The following is a 15,505-nucleotide window of genomic DNA, read 5'->3' as shown; positions in this document are numbered from 1 at the left end:
CTTCCTGACAAAAATATTTGGCAACATGACACCCATAGCAATCCCAAGAGTATTCTACACTGTAATCTGAACAGGACAACTCATATATGGTAGCACTTCTTGGCATCTAATGTGATCCCAATGACTCATATGAGTGATGTGACTGTTGATCAAGCTGCCCTGTTATATACCTTGATGATAAGGCAACCTATTGACTTTCCAAAAATCATGTTTGAGTACATGCACAAGTTGCCTAGAAGCAGATATTGCAAGCAGGCATTTGGGTTCCCACACTTGATTACTCAAGTGTGCTTAGAGAAGAAGGTTCCCACTTTTTGAAGGATCTCATGCTCCCTCCTTTACTAAAGTTCAATTATAGAGAAATTTGATGTGCTGAAGGACCAAGAGGGGTACCAGATCAAGCAGCAGATGGTCGAAGGCATATTAATCTACCTCATGCTGAGCCTACACTAAGCAACCTCATAGCACTTATCCAGAATATGCATGAGGGCCTCCAAAGCCAGCTGGATCGAATTGACTTTAGGCTCCATCACATTGAGCTATTCTTGCATCAAATATTTCAGATGTTGGCCAAGACTCAGACACTCACACTGACTAACTTCACCCTTCTTTACTTCACTGCCTTTTATTTCTATTTTTAATTCTAATTAGCTGTTGATTAGTTGTTTTTGGGTAAATATGGTTATCCATGATCTTTTGATATCCTTTATGCAGGCTAACTTTGATCTTTTTGTAGCTAATATATGATACCTTGACTAATCTCTTTGATAAATGATAATTTTATATATTTTTATTCTTTTAATTTAGACTTTTAAATATTTATTTAAGGCTAATTGAGTTTAATTAGATATTATTTGATTTTATTAGCTAATATTCAGTTTTGGAATTTTAACTAACTAAATCTTTGATTTTAAAATATAAATAATATCTTTAATATTTTTGCACAGGTGCTATTTAATTTTATTTTATTTGTGCAGATTTTCTAGATTCAATTTGAAATATATTGATGAAGAATATTTTGGATAAGAAGAATATGGGCATGCTTGGAGATCAAATCAAGAATCAAATCTTTAAAATTTTATTTGAATTTATTTTGGATTATTTAGTGTAATTTTTAATTAGGGTTATTTAAGGTAGTTTTATCTTTTTAATAAACTATTAGTTTTTATTATAAAAGAAAGAAAGAGAGACGCAGGGGAGAGGGTCCACTTTTCATATATATATATATATATATATGAATAGATGGGGGACACAGGGAGGAAGCACGATCTGGGAAAAAAAACGAAAGAAGGGAAACAGAGCAGCGATCGCCATTCGTCTTTCCTTCCTCCAATTTCTTGGGTGATGGCTTCTCAATTTTTCATTTCATGTTGTTTGATTTTTAATTCTATGGAGAGCTAATTTTTATTTTGTGTGATCAATCACAAACCATGATCCTAAATTTTAATCAGAGTCTTTAATATTCAGGGAAGATTTTATTTTAGCTTTATTCCAATTTTCTCTTCTTCTCTCTACCTCAAAATTTTATGCTTTAATTACTATTACTGATTAGAGTAGCTTTATTGCATAATTTTTGAGTTATAAATTTTATCTGAGGTTTTAATTGCTATAATCGATTGATATAGCATTGTAAGAGTAATTTGGCTTGGCTTGGGTGATTATCCATGCTTTGTTTTTGGTGTGGCTATAAAACAATTGTTAGGTTGTGGGTTAAGGGAGATTTCAATTAATCTATAACTTAACTTCTTGTTTAATTCTTGAATGATAATTTGAGAAATATATAATGAAACCAGAATAATAAAGTTGAATAAAATTAATTTATTTTGTGGACGAGGAAGGTTAAATTTAGGTGATTGGGTTGTGATTGATTGCGCTGCTTATTCTCGGTAATTTTCTTAGTTGAATTTCCTCTATTTATTTATTTATAATTTAGTTTTTAATTTCATCAAAAAAAACCCCCCATTATTTACCTTTTCATAATCATAATTTAAATAGTTACTCTATTGACTCTTAGGGAGACGACCTAGGTTGCACTTTACTGCAAAATCTAGTTTTTATTAATTTTAGTGCTATTCGACAGTAGTGTCACTCTTGCAACAAATTACTCTATGATAACTTATGTACATGTTGGTGTAGTTAGTTGTATTTTTAGGCTGCCTGTGGATATATCTCAATTATACTGTTACAGGTTTCTAAATTTTTTGTGCCTCTCATGCACCTTCTTTTTGTTGTTAAGTTGTATGAGAGAGGGCCCTTATTTTACCCTTTTGACAGTGTGGACACTATTCAATTTAAGTTTGGGGGTAAAGGTATCATTTTTGTTGATTTAACATGAACTTCAATTTTGAAACTTAGCTATTTACTATTCCTCTTTTCTGAAAATTAAGCTAGATTGAGAAATTATTTGTTGAACAGAATGCATGATCCAATGATAGAATGTTGCTTAAACTGTATGTTTTATAGGAAGTTGTGATCAATATTTTGGAATGCTAGATTTGTAGGGTTAAAGCATGCTTTCTAGTAATTTGTGAAATTTTCTTTTGCACTTTTAAATCAGACAATGATTTGAATGTCTCTATTAGGAAATTTTGTGGCAAGTTTATGTGCATTTTCTTTCTCGATTGAGAAACTCTAGAACCTATCTTGAAATCTCTTGAGGCATTTTAATCACTTTGCATGATATTAAAATATGATTTGGGCATTCTTTCAAATGCGTTTGACCCTTTCAAGCCTACTTATTACATCATTTCCACTTGAACCCCCTTTTGAGCCTGGAATTGAAAATCTTATGTATTTTCTTTTTGAAACTTACATTAGACCCTAGCCTTTACAACTTGAAAAACCATGAACTACCTTACTCTTAAGGTAAGTGATTAAAAAAAATGTGTGTACTAGTAGGGAAGATTGGTTTAGTTATTCAAGGAGGTGTTGTTGTTTTAAATTTGGGTGTAAGGAATGGAAATGAAGTTTGGATTCTACTAATTGTGCTCCTAAAAAAAGTATAAAAAATAGAAATATACATGAAAAAAAATTGCAATGAAAAAAAAAAGAAGAGTTTCAATATCAATAAATTTGGAGTACAAGGAATGGTATTTGAGATAAGTTTGGGGGAAAGTATTTGGCTAGCAAGGATGGAATGGTTGGCTTCTCATTGTCATTTATCTCAAGTTCTTTGAATTCCATTTATCCTTCATTTCAATAAGCCCAAAACCTTTGGCCACGCTACAAGCTTACAAAGTCCCATTGATTTTGAATTATGTGAAGTGATCTTTTAGTGGAGAGAGAAGAAGAGTTTTGGCATATGAAGTCTTGATATTGAGCTTGTTCCATGCATATTGAGTTGTTACATTTTAACTTGATAGTTTTGGGAAAATCATTCTCTGGTCACACACACACACACATTTCTAAATTATTGGAAAGTATGATCTTAATCTGTGACTTGGGCATTCTTTTATATTTCATTGCTATCCTCTTTAACATATATTTGGAATAACTAGTAAGGATATTTTCATGCATGCTTAGAAGATGAATAATTAGTCAATCTAGTTGTTTTATTACTTGTTTTACTCAAGGACGAGTAAAAATCTAAGTTTGGGGGTGTGTTAACCTCTAGAAGTTCATGTTATTTCATCACATTTTCCTTAGATTCTAATTTTAGTCCCTGCATCTTAGTAACCTCACCCTCAAAATCTTTAACACTATGCTTAAGTGCTTCATATGCTCTTCCTCATCAACGGAGTAGATCAAAATGTCATCTATACAGACTACTATAAATTTGTCTAAGTAGGGCCTAAAGATTCAATTCATATAATCTGTGAAGATAGCTAGTGCATTAGTTATCCCAAAAGGTGAAATGACCTTCATCATTAACCCTAAAATAGCTCACTTAACTAATATTTTTTAAAGAAAGAATCCACCATGGCTTTAACGTTGAAAACAATTATCATGTGACAACAAAAACTAGGATCCTAAAGAGTCATTAAAGATTAAAAGAAATACTTCTCTAAAGTCATATATATGAAAATATGTGGAAACATGAAAGTTTAAACATAGCATCGAGAAAGGAACAAAAAGGACAAAACAATCACTTTTGAAGACTGTGTTGGCTTGCCACACCTAAGGATGCCTTTACCACAATGTTAACCTCTAGAAGTTCATGTTATTTCATGACATTTTCCTTAGATTCTAATCTATTTTGGTTCAATTGTATATGTTTTTATTGCCTAAATTAAGAAAATGTGCATTTTGTTTTGGGCTTGTGTTCTTGGCTTTAATTTGATATTTTTAGCCTAATTTCATGTTATTTTGATTGACGTTTTGATTAGAAGCATTTCTGGAGCTTTGTGGATGTTTTTGGAAGGCTTTTGGATGAAGAAATCAACAGCAAAATGAATGATTTTTGTTAGCTGTAAAAATAGTACAAAACTACCAAAGTCATCCCAAAGTCATGACTTTCTTTCGTGACTTTCATCGTTGTCAGAAAAACACTGTGTTTTATTTATCAGAAATTAGTTGGCTAGGACACATATAAGCTAAAAGCTTGACCCAAAACGGATTCTTGAGACTTTTAGATACACTTGGAGCTTGGTTGTGCTAGGGTTTGGGCATTGAAAGAGTTGGGATCAAGAGATTGAAGCTTTGAAGACATTTGGAGCTTTTCTTCTTTGGTTTTTCTATTCTTCTTCCCTTTCCTATCTTGTAATCTGAAATGGGTCCACTTATTTTGTATATTTGTAGCTTGAGGATAATTATGAGTGGCTAGACCCTTTGTTCTAGGATTATATGGAACCCTAGTATGGATTAACACTATGTTCCTCCTCTCTTGTTGTGATTAATGATATATATGTGTTTATTTTACTCTTTCCTTAATGCTTCTAAGTGATTGGCCACCATTTAGATGTTGGGTTCACTTAATTGATGCTTGAGAGGGCTAGGTTGAGTGTAGAACTTGAGTAAAGTTGTGTAAGAACTTGATATTTGCATGTTAAATGGATGGTTTTGCTAGTAAGATAGAGATATAATTGCTAGCCTTGCATAGCCACATTAGGGTTGGTGTTTAAAATTGAGTTTTATGAATTGTAACAAGAGATTGAGTAATTAATTTAACTAAACACTTGTTCATGACTTGAGAGAGTTTGTCTAAGTATTTTTAGAACCCTAGGTTAGCACTTATTTTCATTAAAAGCATTTATGAGAGGAGGTGATTTTGGTGTTATGAAATGCAAAGGGGATAAATAATCCTAGGTCCTAAATTGTGTTTGAAGTTTGTGAATCACTCACTTTCTTTATTTTTTAGTATTAGTTTCATTTGCAAAATCATTTTTACCTAACTATGTGTAGCTTAACTTGATCGAATTTGCTTAGTCTTTTGCTTGATTATTGTTTTTGAACAAATCCTCGAGGGAATGATACTTTACTTTCATTATATTATTTGCTACAACCCGTGCACTTATGGTGAACAACACATAACTAATTGCAAATTGACCCCTCACAGCAGCATAAAGCACAATGGCCAATAGTGTTAGTGAACCTTGCATTATTAGCACAGTGATGATAGCATACAAAGAGAAATTTACATATCCCATATTTAAATATTCGGACCTCCAATGAAGGTAATTCAAGCATCCATGCACTTATAATTAAATCATTTCATTACTGGTGGCCCTTGCAACCTAGTCCGATGCTAACCAAGGATCTCGAGCCACTACGTGCCATCAAGAGCAATTAAGCCCTATGCACATACATGTGTCTCACCTCCAAACTTAACTCATTAATGCATGCAACAAATATGAACATAGTATATTTATTACACAAATCAACTTTATTACACTTAGGGACATCGTAAATCCAAATCTTTCTCTATAGTTCAATAAACCTCTAAAGCATTTCCTCATGCATGTAAAGCAATATTGCTTGATCTAGTGAATTTCCTAATGTTGGCAAATATGCATACTACCTTGCACGAGTTAGACTGAAAACATCATATGAATTCCTCTGTCCCTTGCCACAATGGCACTTTTCCTTTTTTGCCTACGAACACTTAAAAGGTTCATATATTACAAAGAGTGAGATATGAGAATCTTAGGAACCAAACAATTCAATCATAACTAAACATAGAATCAAATTAAAGAATGTACAAACTTATGTGACAATTTAAATCACCTTAACAACATATATTATCCATAATAGCAATTTACATATATACATTTGCTTCATATATACCATCTTAGGAAAACATTTTAAGGTGCAATAGTGATTCTAGTAATGAACAAATTATCAATTAACCAAATTCTTCATGTACTTAGGAAATGCTTTATGTTCAATGCTACTACATTATGTCCCTCCTTATATAATCTAAGTGAACTCATGGGCTAATGATTCATATAGGACTAACCCCCATGATTAGATTACCCTTTTACTTCAATTATGAGGGGTCATCTGGCCAAAGTTTCCTTCCTCACTCTCAAACCACGAGCTCCCTTTAATCAAATTTTAGGGTGTTAGAAGTCGTTAAACCCACACCATCCAATATAGGATCAATGACACTAAACTTCATATTTGACCTATGCCACACTCGTAGGCTGTTAGTAATACTAAGAACATTATTAATAAAGATGCCAACCACTGTGTGCAAATTCAATGGATTCCAGACCACTTGGATTTTATTATTCTAGCCTTTAGCTACTCTAGAATGAACTCCTACCCATCATGATCATGTAAGTTCAACTCAACATATGTAATTCAACTCATGCATATCATGGTGAGTTAACATTCTTTTTATCTACATACTTGCATGTAACCACATCACATATAACTACTAATTACTTAGTGACAACATATTCATAGCCAAACCAAGTCTACAATCCATATCTCATATCACTTAGTATTGGACACACATAATCATCAAATATTCAATCATTATTGTAACATCCTAGAAAATTAACCCCTAACTAGCTAAGTTAAATAAGGTTAATTAAGTAAATTAAAGTGGTGTGTAGTTACAAAGAGCTAATGAATGTTTTAGGTTGTAGTTTTAGTTGTAAAATTGAGTCCAAAGAGGAGTTGGGACACCCAGACCTCAAAAAAGAAGAATACCATGGAGAAGTGGTTCTGTGCCAAATGTCGTGGCATATGCATAAGATGCTACAGCTCACAAGTCATAGAAATACAAAGAAGAGTTCTTTGTACCATATGTTACGGTGCATATGGCATACGTTGTGACACATGGTCTAATTCTGATAGTAAAAAGAGCAACAATTAGTGCGAAAAATAGAGAGAATAAGAAAGAAATAAAGAAAGAACAAAGAAGGAGATGGAGCTTTGCTAGGGCATAATAGATTTGAAGACTTGGGAGTGATTTAGAGCTATTTAATACCTTAGGTAAGTTCTCTAAGCTTCAAACTCTCTTCCTCTTTCATTTTCTCTAGTTGTTGAAGCTAGGGCTTGCTTGGGAAGTTGATTTTTGAACCTTTGAGGTTTTGGGTCCTAACCCTTTGACTTAAATAGAGTTAATGTTAGTTATTTAGACTAATTAAACCTCATATTTATACATTTACAAGTATTGGGTGGTTGGAGGCCATAAATGGTCAAAAATGGCATTTAATAAGGTGGTTGAAGAGTTAAATTGCCATTAATGGTAGTTTGATAGATCATTTATGACAATAGGAGTTAAAAGGAGTTAATAAACTCTATGGGTATGTTTATATGTGAAAGATTGAGAATTGGGGTGCTTCAAAGTACTAAATTAATACGTGTAATCTCATTAGTGATATTAATAATGATTGGTATGATTAATTGTACATTAAATATTTCTTGGCACCATTCAAGCTCAATAAGAGCTTCGGAAGTAATTGTTTTAAGGGGTAAATTTTTTACCTTTCAAACTGAGGGAAATTTGGTTTATGCCTTGCTTGTTAGTTGATTATAGTTGTTTAGAAAAATATCATTTTTAGAAGTATGACTGTGCTTATGAAACTATATTTGATGCAAGGGTGGTAGCATGATAAAATTTTATATGATATGTTTGAGAATGGAATTTGATGTTTAATGTGATAATCTAAAAGAATGAACATGATTATGTGTATATGTGAAAGAAAAGTAATTTTAAAAGGAAATTAGCATAATGTGATTATGGGTGAATATATGTGGTAAGGTGATGATATTTTGAAAATAAAAGAGTATATTGCCATTGTGCTTGTATGTTAATTAAAGACATGTGTGGTTGCTATAAGATACCTTAATGTGTGAGATGATTTATGCTATATTGAGCATAGTGGTTGAGAAATTGTATGCCATGCCTATGTTATTTTAAGTCCACATGCAAGGAGCATGTTTTGAAAATAGGCATGCTATATGTACGAGCATGGGATTCATTTTCATGATTATATAATGTGGGAGTTCACCTAGGGAGAGGAGTAGAGATTTGAAATTCATATGATATGGCTACTATTTAGAGCTTGATGGCTTGCTTATGTATTTTATTGTCCCACCTATTCTATGAGGGTTTGTCCCACTTATTTAATGAGGAACTCGAACCTAACTAGTCTCCACTTGTTCATGAGGAAGCTAGTTTAAGTACACGACGCCTTATGGTTGTTAGGATTGAGAAAAATAGTGATCCATAAGTGAGTGTAATAGTTTTAGCCAGGCAACTTCTCAAAAGTGAAAGAATTAGGTAGCCTAATCAACTATATGAATCCCACTAAATGATCAACGATTTTATATCGGAGGAACCAAAATGGTATATGGATGGCATTGACCATATATATCATATCATGGCTATATGATTGTTATTATTATGGCTTTGCATTTTATATTGAGGGCATATGGTTGTTGGTTTTGTAATCCTCCCTTATCATTATGATCAAGTTATATGGTTTTATGTATTATGACTGCGAATGATGTGATGATTAAGGTTGTGGTAAATATGCGAATGTGTGATAAGTGTTTAATGCCACTTACGTTATCATAATTGATTGACATACTTGTATAAGCTATATTAACCTTAGTTATAAGTAGTTCTACTCATCCTTCTCTCTTCAATATTTTCAAGAACTAGCTCGTGTTAGGATTAAGAGAAAGCACCAAAGGTGTAGGAATATAGATTCCTAACTGTAAGCCTCCTATAATTTATTTCACTATGTGTATTAATTTATAATCTTGCCAACTAAGAACTGTATATTTTTAAGTACTTGCAATGTTTTGTTTAGAGTTAAGTGATGTATTTTAGGCCCTAGGTTACTTGTATGTTTGATTTTGATATCCAAATAAGGTCAAAATACTAATGCAAGTATTTTGTTAATGATAAAATGGATTGTAAAGGAGTATAGTTATTTTTCATATGAAATTGACTACCCTTTTTATTTTTAAAATAAAAGGAATAAGCATTAAAATTGTGTTGTGTATGTTGTTGGAGTGTTGTAGTGTATTGCATAGGTTCCTTTAGTTCAATGAGTGTAATCAAATGGTAATTCTTTTGGCACTTGGTAGTGATTTTTGACACCCAGTTGTGTTTTAAAGGTTAAACTGAGTAAGTTTGCAAATGGGCGTCTAACTTTTGAATGAGAAATAAATTTTGAGTGAAACTAGTTCCATTAGCTAGAGCTTTGAATGAAATTTATATAGATGACTAGATTACCTCATTTGGATTTTAGATGGAGAAACAGGGCTCTTAGAAGTTTGCCCTAGTTGTTGTCAAGTGACAACAACATTGCCATCAAATTTATGTAATCCACTGCAGCGTATGGTGCCTACAACATGGCTCATGGCATAATGAGTTACATGCTGTGACATATGGAAGAAATGTTGTGACGCACCTCTGCTTCTCTACATTGAAGTATTGTTTTCCAACTTAAATGCAATTGTTTTGATACAATTTGGTATCATATGCTTCAGTAAACATATTTTATTCTGATTTTTGTTTATGAAAGTACATTATAGAGTTCTAAAAGTTTGAAAACTTAAGATCTCATTTATATGATTTTACTACTACTAGGCATGCTTATCATTTAATGATAATAAAAGTCCATAGAAACCATAATAAGTTCATGCTACTCATCTCAAGTCATTGAGTTCATAGTAAATAACCACAGTTACTAACATAATGATATGTGGTAATTAAATTCCTTGTTACATAAAAGTATATGTTTACGTCTCAGTTTAATTAGTAATGCTTAACCATACTATCGATGACTAAAATCCATATAATTTTAATACATGAAGTATTAAATATTTCGGTTACAAGTACTATAGATAACCTCTTATCTTTTCAATCAGCCAAAACAGTTCATATCGTCAAATTCTTTTGCCTTGACATGCTATTTGTATATGGCATTTTTGAATACACTAATATTATCCTTAAACATAACAACATACCACATTGGCTTTGAAAGCTAAGAAAATAATATTAAGTCGAGCATGAAGTTCTCGTCTCTTGCATATAACGTTGTATTCCACCCTAAGGGGTCTTCATGTAATTATTCAAAACTCAAAATACAGTTATGGTATAATTGAACATAAAAAAATATTTTTCCAATAAATTTACTATAGCAAAATACTATCTTTAGTTGCCTTTACATTGAATCCTCTATCTTTCTCAATAGTGGAAAGCTCGACCCTCAGAGAAATTTTTATCCTTTTAATAAGGTCCAATTTATATCTCCACATAGCATTTAATGAGCCATCATTAATGACTAATCATCATTAATAAATTCTAATTGTGATTAAGGCCTAACCTTTTGTTACACATGATTGAGCATATTTAGCACTAAAACTAATTTCCTTTGGTTCATTTGACTTTCTATAAGCCTAATAATCCTTAACATTAAGGCTAACTCCCAACCCCTTTTCTAATGGCATTAAATGCTACGAACCTCTAGAATTCAAGTATAAAAGCATTAAAAAACCCTAAAATAATCCATTTAAATCATCTTGGTTGTTGTAACTCAACCACAAACTTGGGCATCAAATTCCCAAGGCTATAAATAAGAAAAACAAGGTGAAAAGAGGTAGGAGAAGAAGTAGTAAGGCTTACCTAAGGTTGTAGAAACGTCAAAACACCCCTAATGGTCCACCAATACGAAACCCTAGCAGAGCCCAAATTTAAAAGTTATGGCGCACTCGTCACAACAAGTAGCCTAAAACAAGTAGTCCATTAAAGCCCAATTTGGCCTAACAACCCCCTTAAGCCCTATTCCTAACCTTTTAAAAGGTTCAATAGGCCTTAATGGCCATCCTAACCTGACTATTAACCCTTAATTAATCCCATTTAATTAATTAATCACCTTATTAATTAATTTAAAATTTTGAATAAATTCTAGGATGTTACAACTCTTCTCTCCTATAGGAATTTTGCCCCTAAAATTTAGGTAAACGAGGCAATCCATTTAACTATAAGCAATCCTATGAGTTTACCATAGTGGCAACAACCTACCAACAACTGTCATACTACTTAATACTGACGATTACCAAGTTAGACAATATGTAACAATTTTTTCCATTTGATCCTTAGGTACTAGGAATTCCTGCTACCCTCGAGGTACACTCTAGGTAAGGTATTCTTCTATTAAATTAGATTATTAGAATTTAAAGGTTAACTAGCAAATTTCTTATTCCTTCCTCACACTTAACTCAAGATTTTGAGATCATAAGGGCTTAGTCTAACTATAATTCATAGATAAGAATTTAGGCACTAGCTTCCCATTAGCTATTGATGTGTAAAATAAATGTTTACATGATTTATTGTCCATTTAGAAATTTTCATTCCCTACTCCTTAGGAGGTTTTTTTGTTTAAATTAACATAACCTATTTAGAGTACCATTCATCTACGTGTTAGGCTATAAAGGCATACTTATTTCAAGCATATATCTGAACTTACTTACTTACCATTCTAGAGGACATGTAGTTTAAGGCCTCATTTGCTTGTGTAATCTAGCATTATTTTGACATGTACATACCAATTAATTATGTAGTAATATCATTAGTATCCCAAAGCATTATCGATTAGCAAGTTAAAGGTCCTAAATTCATCCTAAGTTTCCCCTACAATTCAAAAGTATATTAATAGAAATAAGCAAGTAATACAAAATTAGATCAACCAAACAGTGCTAATACAGGCTAAGTTTTGCCAAAAAGGGCCTAAGTATGATAATATAACCTAACCTTACTAAAAAGAATACTATAACTCCTACTCAATCTATAGTGTTCCCCTCTATTAGGCTCTCCTTCCTTGCTCTGCTCTTCCTCTTCCTCCAACACAAGGTCCCACTTAATGGCCATCTTTTCTAATAGCTTCCGTTTACTCATTGCTCCATCCTAATCTGTCATTGCTCCATCTTAATCTAGCCTTATTCTCCCTGAGCCATGAAGAGTAACTAGCCATGAAGAGGAAATAAAGACCAAATGAAGGTTTAAGATTGTCTAATTCTATCAGGTAAGAGGGAAATCATTTGAACCCTCAGTCAAAAAGGTAACCTAAGCCCATTCTTATACCTCATATCAAGCCCCCTTAGGGAATGATGCAATGCTGAAGGAATTAAGGACAATTCTATTAGATGTCAGGGCAACTATGATGAGGCATGAAGAGGAATCAAAGGCTAAGAGGATGGGGGAATATTATGAACCCTACAATTCCCAACTGCATCAATAATAAGATGATAGAGAATTTGGGAGATGACTTAAGGGGTGTGGACCCTAAAGTTGTGGTTAATAGAGAGAAGGATAAGGGCGAGTAAGGAAATAGTAAGAAGGCTAATGTAGGCAAGGGGAATGGACACCACAATAATGGTGGCAATAGCAGAAGGGGTAAAGGTAGTGGTGGATATAGAGATGGAGGAAATGGTAATGAAGGAAATGGCAATAGCAACTCTAAAGGTTTTTATGATGAGGGAAGCTAGAAAGGTGATAGTAAAGGGCACCACTCACTTTTAAGTACTCCTAGAAAGGAGAATCTAGATTAGTGCTTTGCCATGCCTGAGGCAAATATAGACAAGGCATGGAAGACTTTATCCATGTTTCACCCTCCTTTATTCAAGGGTGTCATGACTAAAGGTTTTCTAGAGAAGTGGTTGGGCAAGCTTAAGATGATATTTAAGGTTGTGATTTGTTTACCTAAGTAGAAGGTTGTGCTAGCTGTAGTATTGCTAGGGGATGATACTAAGCATTAGTAAGAGATTACTAGACCCACCGATGAAAGGCACCCAAGCTGCAACAAGTTCAAGGACATGTTCTTTAGTTTCTACTTCCTTGTAATTATGAGGTCTAAGAAAGTGACTGAGTTCTGCCAATTTATGCAAGTTTGAATAAGGAGGAGTTCATTTAAAAGTTTAATGAATTGTCCAAGTATTCTTCTTATCTCGGGACCACAACAATAGTCATTGGAATACTAAGAGATTGGTTGAGAAGGTCATGCTCGAATATTATTACCATTTGGCCCATTTGGCTATTCAAACATATGATGAGATATGCAATAAGTTACGTATAGTGGCTAGGGTATAAGGAAGGCCAACCAAGCTAAGAGGAGAGAACAACAAGGATAATTCTCTAATTTCATGGGGACCATTGGAAGGGAAAGTACGAAGGTGAGATATGGGGCTAAAAGCTTGGGGAGCTTCCATAAAGAGAAGAGCGGATTTCAGAAGGGTTCTCAGTCTATGGGGCCTATACAGAGGAGTGATGCCCATAGACCATTAAGAGTTGACAAATTATGCCGTGAGGATCTATTGCTCCTACCTTAGTGATGAGTACATCATGTAAGATATGTTGGTCACCTAAGAGGAGGGTGAATTAGGTGTCTTTCAATTTTTTGCCTAAAGCTCTTGATCACAAAAACTTGAAATATGAATGATGAGAGGATAAATAGAGCTAATGTAGATAAGAGAGATAAAGAAAAATACACAGGGAATTTATCTCAGTTCAACCCAATCCACTTAGCCTACGTCTAGTTCCTAGGAACCTTTTGAGATTTTTCACTAGAACCATAAGTTTGATTTGGGCACTTGTGAAGCCATAGTACAATCTTAGACTTTATATCTATATCACTCTCCTTTATAAAAATTTCACAAGTTCAATTCAGGAACTTGTAAAGCCACTTACAATCTCTCAAACTTATGAGTTTGTTTCTCCCCCTCATGGAGGTAATTTTAGCACCCACTTAAGATCCCTTAATCTTAAGTTTTCTCAAATAAATAACAGAAAAATTTTGATCATAGAGTCATTTTAATACAAACTCACTCATTAAGTAGATGAATACATTGAAGTATAATAATATCGGAGATAAATACAGAGAGTAGTTGAAGTCATCCAATATTATAACTTGTGCTAATCACTCCTTTTTTTTCATTCTTCATAATTGAGTCCTTTTATAGTTGAAGTTGATAAATAATTTGTTAAACTCATCAAAATAGCTATTGGAATAGTCTCCTTCTCCCTTCTTGCATCTTGCAAAAGGGTTCATTAGACACAATTATTTTTTCACTGATTTATGACCTTTAACATTGTAAATGGAAGTGTAGGTTTGTAGCATTGCAATGGTATTATTACCCAAAAAAGATAGTAGGAAATGGTAGCTTTTCATATGGTTTTACGTGTTGGAGCCAAAAATAAAGACAACAGCATTTATGCTTTTAATGCTCTGATAATATTATCATTAAGATGAATACTAGAAGAATGGACTCTATTTGGGAATTTGAAAATTGGAATAATCAAGAAATGTTTAATCCAACCTAAAGTTGTGTTTAAAATAATTCTATGACTAGAAACCTGGCACAACTCATAGAATGTGAAAAGGATGTGTATGGGATGAGATTCAAAGAGTTTGAAAATTAACTCAAAAAATAAAGTATCATTCTTCAAATATATTCCAAAATAAAGAGACTTGTTCTGAAATAGTCAAGAACACTTTAGTTAAATGCACAAAGTAGATTGTTTCAAAATAGCTCTCATATATTGGAATAAGTTTATGTAGATGGTGATCTATGGAACTGTATTTGGAAATAAAGAACCTATTCCCAAATAAGAGGTATATATTCCTAAAGAAGGATGATGTGTTTCATAATATGATATTTCATTCATGAATTAGTACATTGTTCCACAATAAAAAAAAAAAAGGGAAGAGACATTGAGAAACAACCACTATTCTAGAATAAACAAACCTATTCCAAAATAAAGAACTCTTGAAGATGAAAATGGCTTATTGCTTTGAAATATGAAGGGCATACACAAACAAGTTATTCCGGAATAAGGATCTTATAGACGAAAAACATACAAAAGCTTTTAGACTTTAAATATTTTTTATTCTAAGAGCAACTAAAATACTTCTTAGACATTAGGAGTGGTCCTTAAGAAATTAAAATCAAGTCAAATATTTAATCTTTAGAAAGAAACTCAATTAGATCAAACATAGATTAAGCCTTTGGTTTTCTTGACTATTTGAGAATAAGGGATGATAAAAAAAATTTAAAAGTTTAATCCTAACCAAAGTTGTGTTTAAAAGGATTTTAGGAAGGT

This window comes from Prosopis cineraria, unplaced genomic scaffold (assembly GCF_029017545.1).
Source record: "Prosopis cineraria cultivar Desert tree isolate PC_DT_omini unplaced genomic scaffold, ASM2901754v1 PC7, whole genome shotgun sequence".
Classification (NCBI taxonomy): Eukaryota; Viridiplantae; Streptophyta; class Magnoliopsida; order Fabales; family Fabaceae; genus Prosopis; species Prosopis cineraria.
Note: the sequence above shows the minus strand (reverse complement) of the source record.